The sequence below is a fragment of the Idiotropiscis lumnitzeri genome, chromosome 10, assembly GCF_059441095.1.
Source record: "Idiotropiscis lumnitzeri isolate Australia: NSW breed Sydney's pygmy pipehorse chromosome 10, RoL_Ilum_1.0, whole genome shotgun sequence".
In the NCBI taxonomy this organism is placed as follows: domain Eukaryota; kingdom Metazoa; phylum Chordata; class Actinopteri; order Syngnathiformes; family Syngnathidae; genus Idiotropiscis; species Idiotropiscis lumnitzeri.
The window spans coordinates 3,416,778-3,433,231 of NC_142400.1; the positions used below are offsets into that span (position 1 = coordinate 3,416,778).

The 16,454-nt window shown below is 42.3% G+C and overlaps 1 long non-coding RNA gene across 2 annotated transcripts in view; it reads right to left on the reverse strand.

The window, feature by feature from the left end:
* Positions 1–16,454, reverse strand: part of LOC148328636 (uncharacterized) — an 88,117-nt gene that overhangs the window by 9,381 nt on the left and 62,282 nt on the right. The window contains exon 4 of one of the 2 annotated variants that reach the window (XR_015845637.1): positions 11,094–11,287. The exons of the other annotated variant lie outside the window; for it this stretch is intronic. This is a non-coding gene — a long non-coding RNA (uncharacterized LOC148328636). The remainder of the gene's footprint in view (positions 1–11,093; positions 11,288–16,454) is intronic. 2 annotated transcript variants of the gene reach the window in all.

A 16,454-nucleotide genomic window follows, 5' to 3' on the forward strand; every position in this document is an offset into this window, starting at 1 on the left:
CACAAAAGTGGTCTGGCAAAGATTTATTACTATTTTTCTTCCCGCTTATCACTGACAATGCGTCCTTTTAAAGTTTTGACTTTTGTTTAAATTCGCCCTTGCTTATTGATTCTGATATTAAAGTCCAATTGTCAGTGTATCACGGCTTAATAAGCAAAACGCATGTTGATGTAGAAGTCCTTCTACACACACTTTTATGTTAGGTTCTTTCTTTCGCCATGTGATCCTCTGTTGCTTCTCTCTTCGTCCTGAAAAGTTATTGTTTATCACAAGACTCTCTGCTTCCTTCTTTTTTAAAATGTTTTCTCTTTTTCTTCCTTCTGCTCAACACGTTCAAGCTTTTTGTGCATAATTTAGAATCTTCTTTTCCATTTTACAAGTTGGCCAATTTAAATTAGGTTGTTTTATTTGAAAAGCCTGTAATTCTCTTTTTCCCTTTTCACATAATCACAAATTTCTTATCACAAAATGAACATGTTAATTCTATTTTATCTTTTATTTTTTTTCTCTAATCTTGACTCATTTCACTTTGACCAATTCTACCTTAAAGTGGACAAGTACACATTAATGTTATCTGTAATTTCTAATTTCTTCTCTGCTTTAATGAAAATTATAGCCCTTGCCAAATTTTTCCTGTATCATTTATATTTCTGCATTTCATTGCATCTCTGGCCTACTTTAATATAAACATGATCAACTGGAATATGAAATCTAAAATATTTATTTCTTCAATTCACCAAAAAGCAAAATCTAATTTCTATCCTCCTTCTCTCACTGAACTCTCTCTCTTCCTCCTCCTCACAGGAGCCTCTCCACAGTCTGCTCCTAATTTCCAAATTCACTGTAGTTTTTCCACAACCACTCAAACCTACCAATGTCTCGAATCAAAATTAAAAAAAATCAAGAAACACCTATGTTTTTGCAAAAATTCCTCATGTTCACTTTCAAAAGCTTCATCCAATTGTTAAAATTTCATAACACCTACTTCTCCCTTTCTGAAGGAGACGCAAGTATACAATTAAGTAAAAACCATCATCAAAATGATATATCTTGTCTATTGAATCATGTAAATATAAATTGTCTCATCACTAAACTTTTTCTGTAAATTAATCACATCCGCACAACTTGGGCTCTCATTATTCTGTAAAAATAAAACTAATTTCAATTCATGCAACCAACTCAGTGGCCTTCTGGGTCCCTCAACCACACAGGTTCTAATTCTGTTACTCTGTTCCATTTTTCCCCTTGCAAATCTGACTATGGCCCCTTTGTCACTTGCCCTATCATTTGAAATTGATTTATTATAAGCAATCCTATCTGCACCAATGTCACATAAAAAAGGGTAATTGGTGTCCCATTACCAATACGGTTATTTCAGCTCAATCATTTAATCAAAAGCCAATATCTTTTGTAAATTTAGGAGAACCTCTTAATTTAAAAACTTAGTCATGCTGAAGGCTGCTTCTTCTCAAGGCAATTTCTTGCTATCTGGCCTTCTTTTAGTGTGGTCTTCCTGTGTGGTTGACGGCAGTTTCTGGCAAAGTGTCCTGATCTGCCACAATTGTAACAAATATCATCTCCGGTGGGAAGGCGTCCTTGTCTCAGCCTCTTCCACCTTGATAAAAGACTTTCTGACCTTTATTCTGATAAAAAGTGTCTATAGACCTCTGTTTCTTTTTATTTTCTATCTTCTCAGCATGGAGGGCGTGATTTACATACTCCTCCAGGGTACCTGTTGGCAGGCAAATGTAATGTTTATTTACCCACTTATGAATTTCCTCTCTTGATCCTGCATGTAAAGCATTCTTCAACTGCTGTTGAAATGCCCCATCCACATCACCATCTTCCTGCAGCCCGCTGTGGTTTTGAAACACAGCTGTCATTCTCACTTTGTATTGCCCAAATGTCTCATCTTTTCTGTTTCTTGTCACCCTCTTCTCTTTTTAAGGCTGCCCTCATCCAATATTCTGTTTCTTCAAAGCCATTTTTCTTCATCTTTTTGTGGTCTTTCTTTGTCTTTGCTATGATTGATTTCTGCAATGCGGCTATTTTTCGTGTTTTTAACTGACCATTAAAACCATGTTCAGCTTTCCATGAGTCTAAATACTGAATTTTATCAAGATCCTGTTTTTTTTATGAACTTCCTTATCTTCACTCATCTTTTTAAACCAGCCTAGGCGTCTGGGTTCAATTTCTTTATTTTTCAGAAAACGCACATCAGGCTATTTCTCTCTTTTCTTTTAAGCCTATCCCGTTGTATAAGTTATTTTATTTAATTTCAAATTTAAATGAATTTATCTCCTCAAATCATCTTCTTTATTAATTTCTTTTGTAAATTTGGGAATTATTTTTCTCAATAAGATCTCGTCACTCATAAGTAGCCTTTTGTTGGTTACTAATCCTTGATTCCATTTTATCTCTACTTCATCAATCCTTTTAGCATAATTCCAACCACTTTGATCACTCTCCCTGACATTTAGACACACAGACAGACACTCAGACAGACACACAGACATATACACGGGCCCACAAAACGACACACACAGTTCTCAACACTGAACAACTTCAAACAAGAATAACATGTTAGTAATAACAGCAACACAATCCATCTTTATCTTTTGCCCATAATAAGTCCTTTAATTCAACTAATATCGCTCATAATTATGTGTGTGCAGCCCTATAGGGCCAATGCAGCCTCTGCCACAAATGCACACTGCCACTTATACACGCAACACATTGAGGTGAGCGCTTTTTTGGTTTATCTATCTTTTATTGGGGTTTTTTGTCTTATCGATGCAGTTCTGTCTGATCTAGTTCTCATTCTATGTGGCGTTACCTGATAATGTGGAGGTGGGGGTAATTCAGGATGTAGGGGGCATTTGCACCCCCCTCCCCCTTCTTTTACAACCTTCTCTGTCATTCTCAAATACTATTCCTGTTTATAACCCTTATTGCATTATACAAGATAAAATTCCAAATGGTATTTGTAATCCCCAATCACACCATTCACTCACTTTGCATACAGCAAAATGATCATTCCACATCTGGTGTTGTGTGTGCGGGTTTTTTTTTTTTTTTCTCTCTTCAGCTTCTCTGCAAATTCTTCTCTCACTACCCTGAAACCTGATCCTTCAGGCTTGGCCCAGCCAGACCTCTTCTTTTGCTGTTGTCTGGTCAGCTACTTCTCCAAACCCACACACACACACACGCGCACGCACGCACGCACACTCACGCACGTATGCTCTTTCTCACCTTTTTTTTTTTTCTCTTTGTCCTCATACACCCACACACACACACAGCTGCGCAGCTACAAAGAATATTAAAATAAAAATAATAAAAACCACCAAAAATAATGCCTTATTATTCCCTAAATTTCAATGTGAAATTGTGAGTAGACCTCTAAGTCGTCGATAATTTCTATTTATCGACACCGAGGAACTTTTAATAGACTCTACCGTGCTGTCGGTTTGAACGAGTTACGACCTAATTTCTTCTTTTTGTAACTCCCTAAACAACACGATCCGGTTTAGACGTACCGCAGGACGTTCTTTTTTACCACCGCGTTATCTGTAAGGGAGACCCAGTCTCCCGAGAAACCCAGTTTCTCAATGAGTTACGGCCTAATACTATTTGTAACTCCTTGAATAACGCGATCCGGTTTTTTTCTTTTCTTCTTTTTTTTTTATCAGACGGACCGCAGAACCGTCAATCAACGCAACCGTGCTTTCCGTAAGGGAGACCCAGTCTCCCGAGAAACCCAGTTTCTCAATGAGTTATGGCCTAATTATTTTTCTATAACTCCTTAGACAAGCACGATCCAGTTTCTTTTCTTTTCGACCGAACTACTGCAAAACGGCCGGCGCGCTCTTCCTTACTCACATAAATCACCCCTTACGAATTGTGTTAATATTTTAAATTTTAAAATGGTGGCACAAAATAATTTGAAAAACAATACCTGGCTTCCTCCGGATCCGCCTGGTCCGACAGGGAACCGACATCCGGGCGGACGGCCGCGCCGCAGCTCAGGGACCCGCTTTCAAATGGTGAAGCGCTGACGTCAGATTCGTTGGCCCCCGAAATATCCAGCGACGTCCGCCCGTCCGGGTGTGGCTCCCGGGTTGACCGGCACCAATAAATGTCAGGTTTAAAAGGTCCTGACGCCTTCATTAGACTGAATTAAATGCAGAGAACCAGAGGAATAACCAGGGAAGGTTTTGTCTTTTCTCCATCGCGATGGGAGGAGAAGCCAGGAAGTGAAGTAGACGTCTTGCCAGTTCACTCTCCCGCACTCTCACTGGCTCCTTCGCCCATCCCTCTGGACTTTATTCAGAGAAAAACGAAACCTATGGAAAGTGAAACTTAAAACAAGCGTGTGGGTGTGCGCATGTGTGCTGAAGCAATGATGTGCGTGTCTGTGAGTGTGTGTGTAATTATCATTGATACAAATAGTGTATAAAAAACATGATTAAAAATACACAAACTATTTACATACTCTCACAATACGCTACAAGACTAAAGCAACTTCAAAAAAGAAAACGGCCTTAAAAATTCTGCGGCTACAAAAGTACACAGTGACAAGTCAAGCTGATGTTAAACGCACCTGACAAAAAAAAATAAAATAAATCTCACTTCATCTCCGCGTGTGTGTGTGTGTGTGTGTGTTTCCCCCACAGTGATATGATTTCAGGCTGTCAGTTAAAAGCAGCCTTTACCTCTCTTATCAGCATCACAGGTTTTTCACCCGTGAAAACTGCAGTTACTTGAGAGGAAACGCACACACACGCACACGGAGCGGGAGGGCGGGAGTGAATGGGAGAAAGTGGCGCTGGCGTCGGAGGGATGATTGGGGGGGTTTGCGTAGTTGAAGAGAAAGAAGAGAGAGCGAGTGAGAGAGAAGGAAGTGCCTTCGGGGGGAAGTTATTAAAGAAGGTGCAAGCTGGCTGGCGCTTGGCAGCGGTTCAAAGGGGGCGGGAGGAGGGGGGGGGGGGACTGGGATCCCGCCCCCGCCCCCGCCCTCGCCCTCGCCCCCTTTCCCGGCACCCGAGTGGCAGTTGCTGGCACCGCCGCTAAACATACAATGCCTCGTGGCAAAACTGTGTCTTTCATTGACACATGAGGAGTGTGAAGGGGAAGAAGGAGGAGTGGGAAAGGGGAGGAGAGAACACAAAATGTGACTATTTGCTCTCTATTTGACGTGCGGTTTAAAAAAAAAAAAAGAGGTGTTAACCCCCACAAGGCACTAAAATGCGCACACAGACTCACTAACGGTACATTTGTAACAGTCGCGCTCAACTGGTGGGTGGGGAGCCGTAAGGGGTCGGTCGCGAACAGGTAGGGAAAAAATAAATTGAAAAAAAAAAAAAACAAGGAGTCCTTGACAGTGCCAACATACAATGTGAAGACGTTAAGAAGGAGAGTCTCAACTGCTCGCGTCGGCTCGAGAGACGTTCAAAGCCCGCATCCAAAAACGGAAATCAGAGTAACCTTCGCCGGCAATTGGAAAAAAAAAAACTCATTGACATTCAACAAAAGCGAAAATCCAGCAAAGCATCAGCCAAATAAATTAAATGGAGGTATTTGTGAATTCAAGGCAAAGCAATAACTCATTTTGATATCCTCATGCACACAATTTCCCACATAGATAATCTAATTGTAACTTTACAACGGTGTTAGTTTAGATAGATTATGACTCGCACATGAGCAACATAAATAAATAAATAAATAAATAAAACTATGTCCCGTGTCAATCAATGCCAAAATGAAGGAAATCTTAATCTATGGCCATGTTTTTTCTAATTCCATCCATTATCTGTACCGCTTCTCACAAGGGAGGGCTGGGGGGGCTGGAGCCTATCCCAGCCGTCTTCGGGCAGTACGAGGTACACCCTGAATTGGTTGCCAGCCAATCGATGGGTGGACGAAGAAAAACAACCACACCTAGGGACAATTTAGCGTGTTCAATCAACCTGCCATGCATGTTTTTGGAATGTTGGAGGAAACCAGATTACCCGGAGGAAACCCAAGCAGGCATGAGGAGAACATCCAAACTCCACACAAGAAGACCGGACCCGGAACGGAACCCATGACCTCTTCCCTATGAGGTCATCGTGCCGCCAAATTTTATCTAATTGTGAGAGCTAAAAACACTTTGCAGTAAATGCGCTCTAAAAGGCCCTTAACAGCAGAACCACACTAACATTTATGCACGCATACACATTCGGTAGGCTGTGGCAGCCATGACCTCTCCTCAACCCAGCTTGCAAGGCCGCCGTCACGCACGCGAGAATCCGAAACTCTTAAAAAGACAACGCTAATGTCGTGTCCCATCAGGCGCTGAAAGAGCCTGCGGATGGATGGCCGGATGGACTGAGGTGGAACAAGAGATCCGCTGATCGATGGCCGGTTGACCGGTGGAGCGGTGAACGGGTAAACGGTTGGAAAGTTGGAATGACGGATGAATGGATGCGTTGACGGATAGATGGATGCGCGGACAAATGAATGCTTGCGTGGCTGTAATGATGGAAAGATGGATGAAAGTGTACATTGGGCAGACGACAGGATGAATGGATGGACGTACGGTATAGCGCCGTATGCAATCAAGCGAGGATGTCCCCAAAACATGATTTTGAATATCTGCCATTCATCATCCGTTTTTATATTAATAACGTTAATGTCGCAGTTGGATTAACCGTAATTTGATTGGTCACGCCGGGAGTGTGGTTTATTATTTTTTTATACTGTTCTAGCATGCCTCAATCAACCCCCCCAAAAAATAAAAAATAAAATGCAATATTCAAAGATTTGTAGTTTTACATACAAAAAGTTGTCATTCTCATTTGTTTTAGTTTGACGGGACTAGTCTCATTTTTGAAGAATCGGCATCTGCCAAACTGAGTTCACTACCACATGTGTTGCGCCACCATTTGTGTTCACATATTTGCATCAAGGGATTGTCATAACCGGTACAATTCATTAGCCCGCCAATGGCATTTTGTGCTGTTTACTAGCTTTAATCCAAATAAACCTTTCGACACAAAATGCAAAATCTCCGCTTAAAGCCTTTTTCACTATTTGCGGAACAGCTGATTGTCGCCAAGTGAGTTGATTTCAATCCCACATATGGCGCTCGCATCTCAAATTTTGGCCCAAATAAATAATAATAAATCAGCCAAATGATGGCTTGTATCTCCAAAAAGGCAAAACTGTACGTTTAAAGGCTTCAACGCATCATTTCAAACAAGTCACAGGCCTGCCCAGCGACCGCACACTTTCCGACACGATGCGCACACGCACGCACACACGCTTGTCAAGCCGCGGCGTGAACTCTAAACAATGACCTGAATGTAATGACAGATGACACGCAGGCTGCGAGGAGGCCCGAATCTCAACTCCATCTGTTACGTCTTCGGATTATATTGTCGAAAGATTCACTTTTTTTTTTCTTTTTTTTTTTAATCATAAAGCTTTAAAAAAGTGAAAAAAAAATTGACCAAGAGGAACAAAAATTCATGTGATACCAAACAAAAAAACGGCAGAGGATGATAACGTAAAAGTTTTTTTTTTTCATGTATTTCCTACAATATTTCCTCAATTAAAGGTCCTTTTAACGCGTAGCGCTAGCGCTAATAGCATAATAGCGAACAGAATGCCAACGAGTGGTGTAATGTACCTAAATCCCTCACCGGCGTTTTTTAATGCTTTTATAATTGGGAGCGCACTTTCGCAGGTTAGTGGCAGTCGAAAGGCATTTGGAAATTATTTGTTAAGACGTGCACGCCGGAAATAATAACCAGCCTCGGTGCTAATGTGGGGCTCTTTGAAGGGGGAGGGGGGGGGGCGGTTAAAAAAATAAAATAAATAAAAAACACAGCGTTAATTGAGTTTGCCTAAAAAAAAAAACATTTTAAAACTCATCATTTCATTTTAGCGTCCTTTTTGAGGCGTGTCGCATTTCGGGGGGGGGGGGGCGAGTTTCACATCCATTTGGAGGTTAATGGTCAAGTTTCAGGCTTTTAAATGGAGGAAAAACTACACTAAAAGGATTTACTCCAATTAATTGCAAAGTGCGTGGGCTTTTTTTTTTTTCTCGCGCCCTCCTCCCCTTCGCTTCAAAACCAAAAAGCGTACGCAAATTGCTCTGCTTATTCAAGATACATTTTAGCCTTCTTGATGATCACTTGGCCAAACATTTTGCCCGTTTTAAAAATATATTACGCCAGTCAACACGTCAGCTTAAGACAGAAAATTGTTTGGGAGTGAATCAAGGTTATTATAGTTTGGGAATTTTTATTTAGTTTCGAGTTTGTTTTGTTTTTTTAATTTATTATTTTTCAATTCATTTTCAGGCGGGTTTGTTAGATTTTTTAGTTTTAGCTTTTTCAAAAAAAGTGAGTTTTAGTTTAGTTTTAGTGTTAGTTTTAACGTTAGTAATTGTTCAAAAAAAATGTTTAAAAAAGCCCATGTTATTTATGACGCAATGAAAATTCAAGAAAAATATTTTTTCAAAACATTTTGCTAATACTAGGTACATTTTACGGTTTTAACAGTTTGCAGACTTTGAATGACAGTATGTTTGACGCAGGCATGCGCCCGAATTATAATAAAGCTCGGATGCCTTGTTTGCCAAGTTGCCAACTTCTAAAGTTAATTTTGTGGGTTGATTTCATGTCAAGAAGTATTAAACCATTTTTAAACTTTAGACACCGTCTATATTTTTTGATATTTGAAGCAAAAAAAGAAAATCACTTTTTGACTACAATGTCAAGAGCAGGTAAGCGACACACAAATTTGTCTGCGAGGAGCGACGACATTTGCTGGCTCTTTTTTACTGGCTGCGGCTCATGTCCACACACCTGGTGATTGACCCTCAAAATTCATAAACCACAGCAAAAAAAAACTGGTTTCATAAGAAAAAAAAACGTGTAATCAGGAAACAATATTTTGCGGCGCCATATTTTTTTTTTTTGCCCTGGGCAAGAAATAAAGAGGAGTGTGGCTATTTGAGAGATTCTTTGCACCATTTATTGGCTGCATGTGTGCATTTCGGCGACAGACTCTCCACGCTTCGCTTGTTCAGCCTCATACATATGAAATTATAATCAGAATTAAATCTCATCGTAAGTATTGGAGTTAAGTAGCCAGATAGCTCGTAGCATTTAGCCGCGTCGCTTGACATCCATCCAGTCCTAAATATTGACATTGTTTCAGGCTCATGACAAAAGTAATAACCACTGTTATTAAAACAAAGCTAAGCCCAAGTAAACACAATGATGGCACAAAACAACATCGGATGGAAGAAAAAAAAACAAAAAAAAAAACTTTACGAGCTCCCGTTGCGACATCGGAATGGCCTATTGCAACTTCCCAGGTGTGTTTGTGTCAACCTCCCGGAGGCCCGTCTCAAGACACACGTTAATGACTCATGCTAGGTGGCCACACTCGCTCTGTAATAGCGCCTCGCAGGCTGTGACCAGAAAAAAAAAAAAAAACTAGAGACACTCGCCACCAGGATTGAGTGGACCCGACACAGACATTAGCACCGTTGCTTCTGGCTCGTATTGCATCAACGTCAGCGGGCAAAAACATGTTCTCCATCTTCCAAAACCACACCCCGCGGCACGCCGAGAGCGCCCGCAGAGTAGTTATCTATCAAAAGATAATGGCCGGAGTCGGGTCCTTCTTTCTGGCCGAGCGCTCAGTCGTACAAATTAGCCGAGGAACCCCGGTCGTTCGCTCGTAGAGTCGAGTCGGTCGACGGGGGCAAAGTATGATAGAAAAGGAAGGAGGAGAGAGAAAGCTTGCGGGCGAGGCATTTAAAGGAGCGTGTCGGATCCTCCAAGCAAACAAACAGAAATGAAAGTTATCCTATACTTGGGGAAATATTTCATTGGCGGTTTAAGAAAGACGGAAGGGCACACACACACCAACGCCAAACACGGATGCAAACAAATACGGAAAATATGAATACATCAGGTTCATTAAACGTGCAAAACATAATACAAATTCAAATATTCTCGTTTTAAGAGATGCTGTAAAAAAAACGGGATTGTTCGGAGCAGACCTTGATTGTCAGGTTTTACGGCTGAACCAGACCAGATTAAAAAAAACCTGAATAGAAAAGCGTGGAAAATGCATCCAATCTTGGGTCGAGTTGGCGTAAATTAAAAAAAAAATAAGTTGAAGTTGAACTATTTGTGTACAACGTCATTCTCTACTTCTGATAGACGTCCAACAATGACGACAAAATGGCTGACAGGAAAAGGACATGCTTAAAGAGAGAACAAAAAAATTATGATTCATCTCATTAGATATTTTTTTTTCCCCCCGAAAGAAATTTAGCTTTAGCTTTTTATCGCACCTTTGTCACCTTTTTTGTCCTCAAAAACAGGCAACTTTTACTGTTTACGTGAAAAAAAAAAAAAAAAATAAATCACTGCTTGAGGAGCCCTCAAAAAGATTGAAAATCTCTTCCTTACTGTGCTGAACAACTGGATTTTAAAACATACATAAAAAGAAATTAATTAATAAATAAATAAATAAATAAATAACGCTGAATCTTACATAAATGTATGTATGATGGTCAAAGTTTGGGATCGTACATGGGCTCCCTCTAGTGGTATGAATATATTTCATCAATATTAAACTCGAAGCAATTGCATTGAACAACAACAAACGTTTTTTTAGCATGGTTCCTATCATTTTTGTTTAACTTTTACGTGCAATATCTATCATTTGTCAAACAATGCTAATGCTCAAACTATAAAAATATAAAAAAATATATATAAAAAATATTATGCTTTCTGAAGAATATTTACCCTCACACTTGACCTACTACACTGCAGTATTTTAATACTAGCCGTGATGGTGGTATTTTTTCAGTTGACACTTGGTGTAAAAAATTTAAGAACCACTTCAGTACGTACAAAGTAATAAATGCCCAAGTGGTTGATTGAGCCTGGCTCGGCTTCCCAAAACAAGGCGACGGCACTTCCACAAAGCAGCGGCACGTCACTTTGGTTAAAAGGACGGCGACATGGTAACGCTTGTGACAGATGTGAGCCTAATGGCGTTGAGAAGGACGCGTGGAGCCTCACCAGCTGGTAATGGACCCGGCGCCAACTGCCCATCCGGGTTGGCAGCTTGCTCCAAACATGCCAGTCGGGACCGGCGAGAGGGGGCCCGAGTCCCGGCGACCAGCGCGACGCCCCGGGGCTATCAGCTGCCAAAAACGTCACAGGCGCCACCCCTCCCCCCCCCTCACTCGGGCGGAGCCACTGAGGCATTTAATCTAATGAGAAGGAAATAAATTTGATTCAGGATATACACTTGAATGTAGAAGCACTGACATAACACAAATGAGCACAAATGCTATTATTGCATAAGTGATTGTTGAGATTAAACATGGCGGGGGGGTTTTTTTGGGGGGGGGGAGTCAGGATATCTGCAGGTTTAAAAAAAAAAAAAAAAAAGAATTAAATCAAAGACGTTTTACGGTCACTAGAAAAATTCAAGCCCTCTCATCCATAGAGGCAAGTTGAATATATACTGTAATTTACAAAATCCTAATATTTTAAGATTTCGTGAGAATATGATTTCCTGCAGCTTTAAAGAAGACAAATATCGGCTCATTATCATATTTTGGATACGCCGTTAAAAATTGATTAACGGGTGATTTAGGGTTAATAAATTGTGGCTAGCAGCTAGCCGTTAGCATTAGCAACACACTCCGGGCAGGTAGTTCAACAGCGACTCCTTTGCTTGCTTTTTTTTTTTTTTTAACTTTTTTTCCAATATTGTGGACCTAAATGACTTTGTAATGAAGTCTTCATGTCTAAAGGAAGAGAATGAGCCTTAAATTAGACTTTGAGGATTTTTTCATTAAGAAAACATTCAGCTCAAAATGTCTGGCAGAATACCTTGTTGTTTTATAGACTTCACCACATATAAAATAAGAAATAAATTGCATTCTTGAATCCTAAAAGGCCATATTAGATATGAGGAGTTGATTTAATTTTTTTTAATGCACCAAAACATTTTATAAATAAACAAAGACCAAGATCTATGTTTTTTTTTTTTATGTGAAAAAGAATCTGTGACTTTTGTGATAATGGGGCTATGGTTTTCACGTTTCGGTTTAAGGGATTTGGGTGATGGATCTGGGGTTTTGTTTTTAGGGTTGGACTTTAGCTTGAGGCCAAACTAATGAAAGAATAAAAGAATCCTTTAATTTGTGTGCACTTTGAAAACGTCGTAAATTTTAGATTATCAAAGCCTTAAAAAAAACAATTTAAAAAAAGTAGAATCAAGTTCAGCATTTATAAGGGATTTATTTCTTAAGGATTATGAAAACCTTAAATTTAAAAAAAAGTAGAATCAAGTTAAGCATTTTTAAGGGAGGGGGAAAAAAAAAACAACATTTTAAAAGTTTCTTATAAATTGTAGAATAAATTTAGTTGTGCAGGTTTCAAATGCCAGTAAACACAATCCACAGTTCAGGGCAAAATAAACAGATGGAGAAAGAAATTGTGATGTAAAGCGTCCGTTTTTTCCCCAAACACTGCCGCCCAAGCAGGTATTGCCTGTCATAACATATTGCCATCCTCTAATTGGGTCATTTTTGATACCCGCTGCCGCACGGTGCCAGCATATTGATGGGGAGGCGTTTGGCTTTGCCAAGCGCCTGCGAGGGCCTCGCTGGCACCGAATCAAAGAAGACACGAACGCTGCCCCCCAGACAATCTGGCAAGCCAGACCAAGAGCATCCCAAAAAAAAAAAAAAAAACATGGCCCCACAGCTCCCGCCCAAACCATCAGGGCGTAATTGGAACATGGGCATTCCGGAGCGTTTTCAAAGGCGGAATCTTAATCCGCACGCGTGCTATGAAATTGGCCATTTTGTAGCCGGCTTCCCACCTCCCCACACGCACGCCTTCCTCCCTCATCGCAAAGATTTTAAGCAGCGCAAACGCATCTGCTTCCTCTCAAGTGTCTCCATCGACTATCAAGCGCCCTGTGAAATCGCCGCGGGTTTGACCACGCCGTCTGCGAAGGCGGACACGGCTGCCTAATCTTGCCTCGACAAGATACGGCTCGTTTGGCTGCCTGCGCGCGTCGCCGTGTCTGTCGAGGATGCGGATGTGACCGGCCTTAAACAACAAGAATTCAATTTGTTGGTGGCGTGCTTTTGCATAAAGCAGCGGCGGCGGGTTTTAAGGGTGTGGGTTGCGCCGATTGACGCTCGCGGCCACGCGTGGGCGAGCCAAAAGCGAGGCATCGCATCGCGCTCCGTCTTCTCGGACTGGATTTTTTTTTCTTTAAATCGGAAAACGTTCCCGAAATGTAACATGTTATAAGGAACGGCGTGGCGGCTTTTTCTTTGTGCGGCGGCGTGTGCCTTCCAGTCAACCTGGCGTTGACTGGCACACCGAGTAAACCCACTCCAGCTGCTTTCTGACCGAGGGGAACTTGTTTAATTAAGCACGCTGCCGTTCCAAGAAAAACACTTGCGTTGGCTCCCAGCTGTTGACCGGCCTGATGGAGGGAGGCGAAGGGAAATGGGGCGGGGGGGGGGGGGGGGGGGGCATATCACCCCCTCGGTCAGGTCCGGTCCAATCCACATCCACACACTCCCCTTTCGCTCTCTCTCTCTCAAAAAAAAAAAGATGGACTCTGCTTGTCATGCCAGGATGTATCACGCCTGAGCCCTCCTTCATGAATTAAACATGAGATCTGGAGGAGTTCTTTTAAAAAAAGAAAAAGACCCAGAGGATGTTTCTCTGCTCAGATTCACCCACGCTTTTTTTTATTTCCTTCCCTACGATTCGGACCGAGTCAAACATGGAAAAAGAATGAGGGGTAAGGCCGAAGTGATTTGGAAAACAGAGGCCTCAAAGAGGAGTTTCAGGTTTCAGACAAGTGAATACGCAACTTCAAAAAGAAAAAAAAAAAAAAAAGGGGGGACGGGGGAGTCCTGATGGTTGTCGAGAACTGCGGTCCGCAACATCGCTTTTTAAATTTTTCAACGAGTATAGAGTTGTAATTAGTGGAAGGGCTTCGCTTGTTTCTCTCATCTTGGGGTTGTCTTTTTTTTTTTTTTTTAAAACACCAAAGTGTTGTCTTACTTTGTGCCAAATCCATTTTGGCCTCATTGCCATTTTTCAAGAACATATTTATATCGTACAACACCAAGCTCCACATTCCTTCAGCGAACCAGAACCTCTGACCCTGCACTCCCCCAAATCCAAATCCTGAAAGGCCACGCCTCTGCAGCTCATCCTTATAATCAAGGGAGTCGCCCATCTTTGGCGTTTTATCGATGCCACGGATCATTTTTGCTTCAGGGCGCAATGCTTCACCACCTGACCGACACGAAGATTTGTTCACAGACAAATGACTGTTAATGCTTTGTAGGCAAGCAGCCCCCCCGTCGGCAGTGTTACCTTGCCCCGCCCCCACCTGAGGAGGGCCAGGTTGGGCCCGGATTGGCTGGCTCTATACTGAGATTGATGACGCCTCTAATCTTCGGACTGCCAGTGTGTCTCCGGGGCAAAAAAAAAAAAAAAAAAAAGCCGCGTGAAATCCCCGTCGCCCTTTCTTTGGCTCCCCCTCGGCCCCCCTCGTCCCGTGCCGCGTCGCGTCCCCTTCATCCCCTCTGTCCCTGTGCTGCCAGCGGCACTGAGGGACGACACTAAGTCACAGCTCCAGCGCCGGCTCCAGACAGGGCCACTCGCTCGCAGTGGCTGCCTTGTTCACCATATGTCACGGCAAATGGGGCTCCGGCGGATTGCGCCATGGACTCGGCAGCGGGGGAAGGAAAAAAGAAAAAAAAAAAAAAAGTGTCACGGGACGAGAGGTGGAGGCCGCATCGGGAGTGGAAAATAGACAATCTTTGCTTTAATGATGCTCTACGATCGCCAATGCAAGCTTCCGTGTTGACATTTTTTTTGGCACAGTACTGACATACGATTCGGCGAGTAGACGTGACGACTTGTTCAGCCAGACGCCCGTTTCATAATCTTCGACAATCCAAATATTCTCAGTGTTCGGTCGACGCGCGCGCAACAAAAGAGAGCGTCAACTTTTTTGGCGGGGTTTGATTGTCGAAGACATTGTAACCTGTCAGCGCGTTCGAGTAACAGCGCAACCCGTCAACCAAATGCTGGAGAAACGTTTTCGGAGAGACTTTCTCTCTGGTAGGGTTGGCAGCATAATCTTTAAGAGCATTGCGCATCGATACGCAACGTTATCTTGTCAAAGGAAACGCTGTGACGTAATATTTGCAAAAGGGATGCTTGTGTCGCACACAAACACGGACGACACACAACCGTCACACTGGAGAGACGCCAGACGTCCAGTGCCGGAGGTGACAAAGCAGCCCCAGAATATCACCAAGCCTCTTCCCCATTTGAAACATTCGGAAGATTCGTAGCAAATTTCTCTAAGAAATTCCTCAGTGGGATGATGTGCCGAATGCGATGCTGATGCTGAACATGCTTTTTTCCCCGCCAAACTACAATGAAATGTAATTGCACATCCCCTCCAGTAGTCGGCAGTGGCGCTCTCATTGCCGATAGTCCGCAGCGAGTATTAACTCTACGGTGTAGGTTTGTTTTGCAACAAAAATGCTATTATTTATAGCTGTGGCAGAGAGTGAGTGGTGGGGTGGGGGTGCGAATTGTTTTCTTCTCGCTTGGGGGGGGGACGTAAGAGAAAATAACTGAGAAGCACTGGTTTAGTGGGGCAAGAAGATTCAACTGGGGCTAGCAATAAAATGACGAACTGTCGGAGCGTTCCTAAGTTTTAGGCATTCTCAAAGCTTAACCGTCGAGTAACGAGCCAACTCTAGACAACTTGGAAACGCATGGCCGTGACAACCCCAAAGAAAAAGTGGAGCCGATGCAACATGACGCAAGAAGGCAAATACTGCTTAGGCCAAGAAAAAATGACAACAGCCTCATGAGGCCTTTTACAGATAAATGAAATCATTAGACACAACTCCCCTGTGGCCTTTGCCATTTTTAATTTCTTTTAAAGGCGAATAATTAAGCCCTTATCTTCCTGTTGTCGAGTCACTAAAACTTTAATCAGCGCGTCCCTCCCTTTGGGCATTTAGGTGCTTTATACCGAGATGCAAGAAAGCACGGCGCGTCATATTCAAACGCTACATTGCCGCTTAACTCCTGTACCAAATCAAGGTACTTATACGTGCGTAACAAAGCGGGATGAAGCCGGGCGGAAAGGCTGCTTTTTAATTGGACAGAGGAGTCTGAAGTGAGTCCCACCTGAGGTTTGGCAGGGACTTAATTATAAGCAAACATGGCTCGCTATCAATACAAGGCAAAACCTCAGCGAAGCAGAGGGTTAAGAATAATCTCGGGAGCCCCCGCGGGTCATCTTGTGCTGTAAACAACCCAGATTTATCCCAAAATAAAAAAAAAATAAAAAAAGCAGAGATA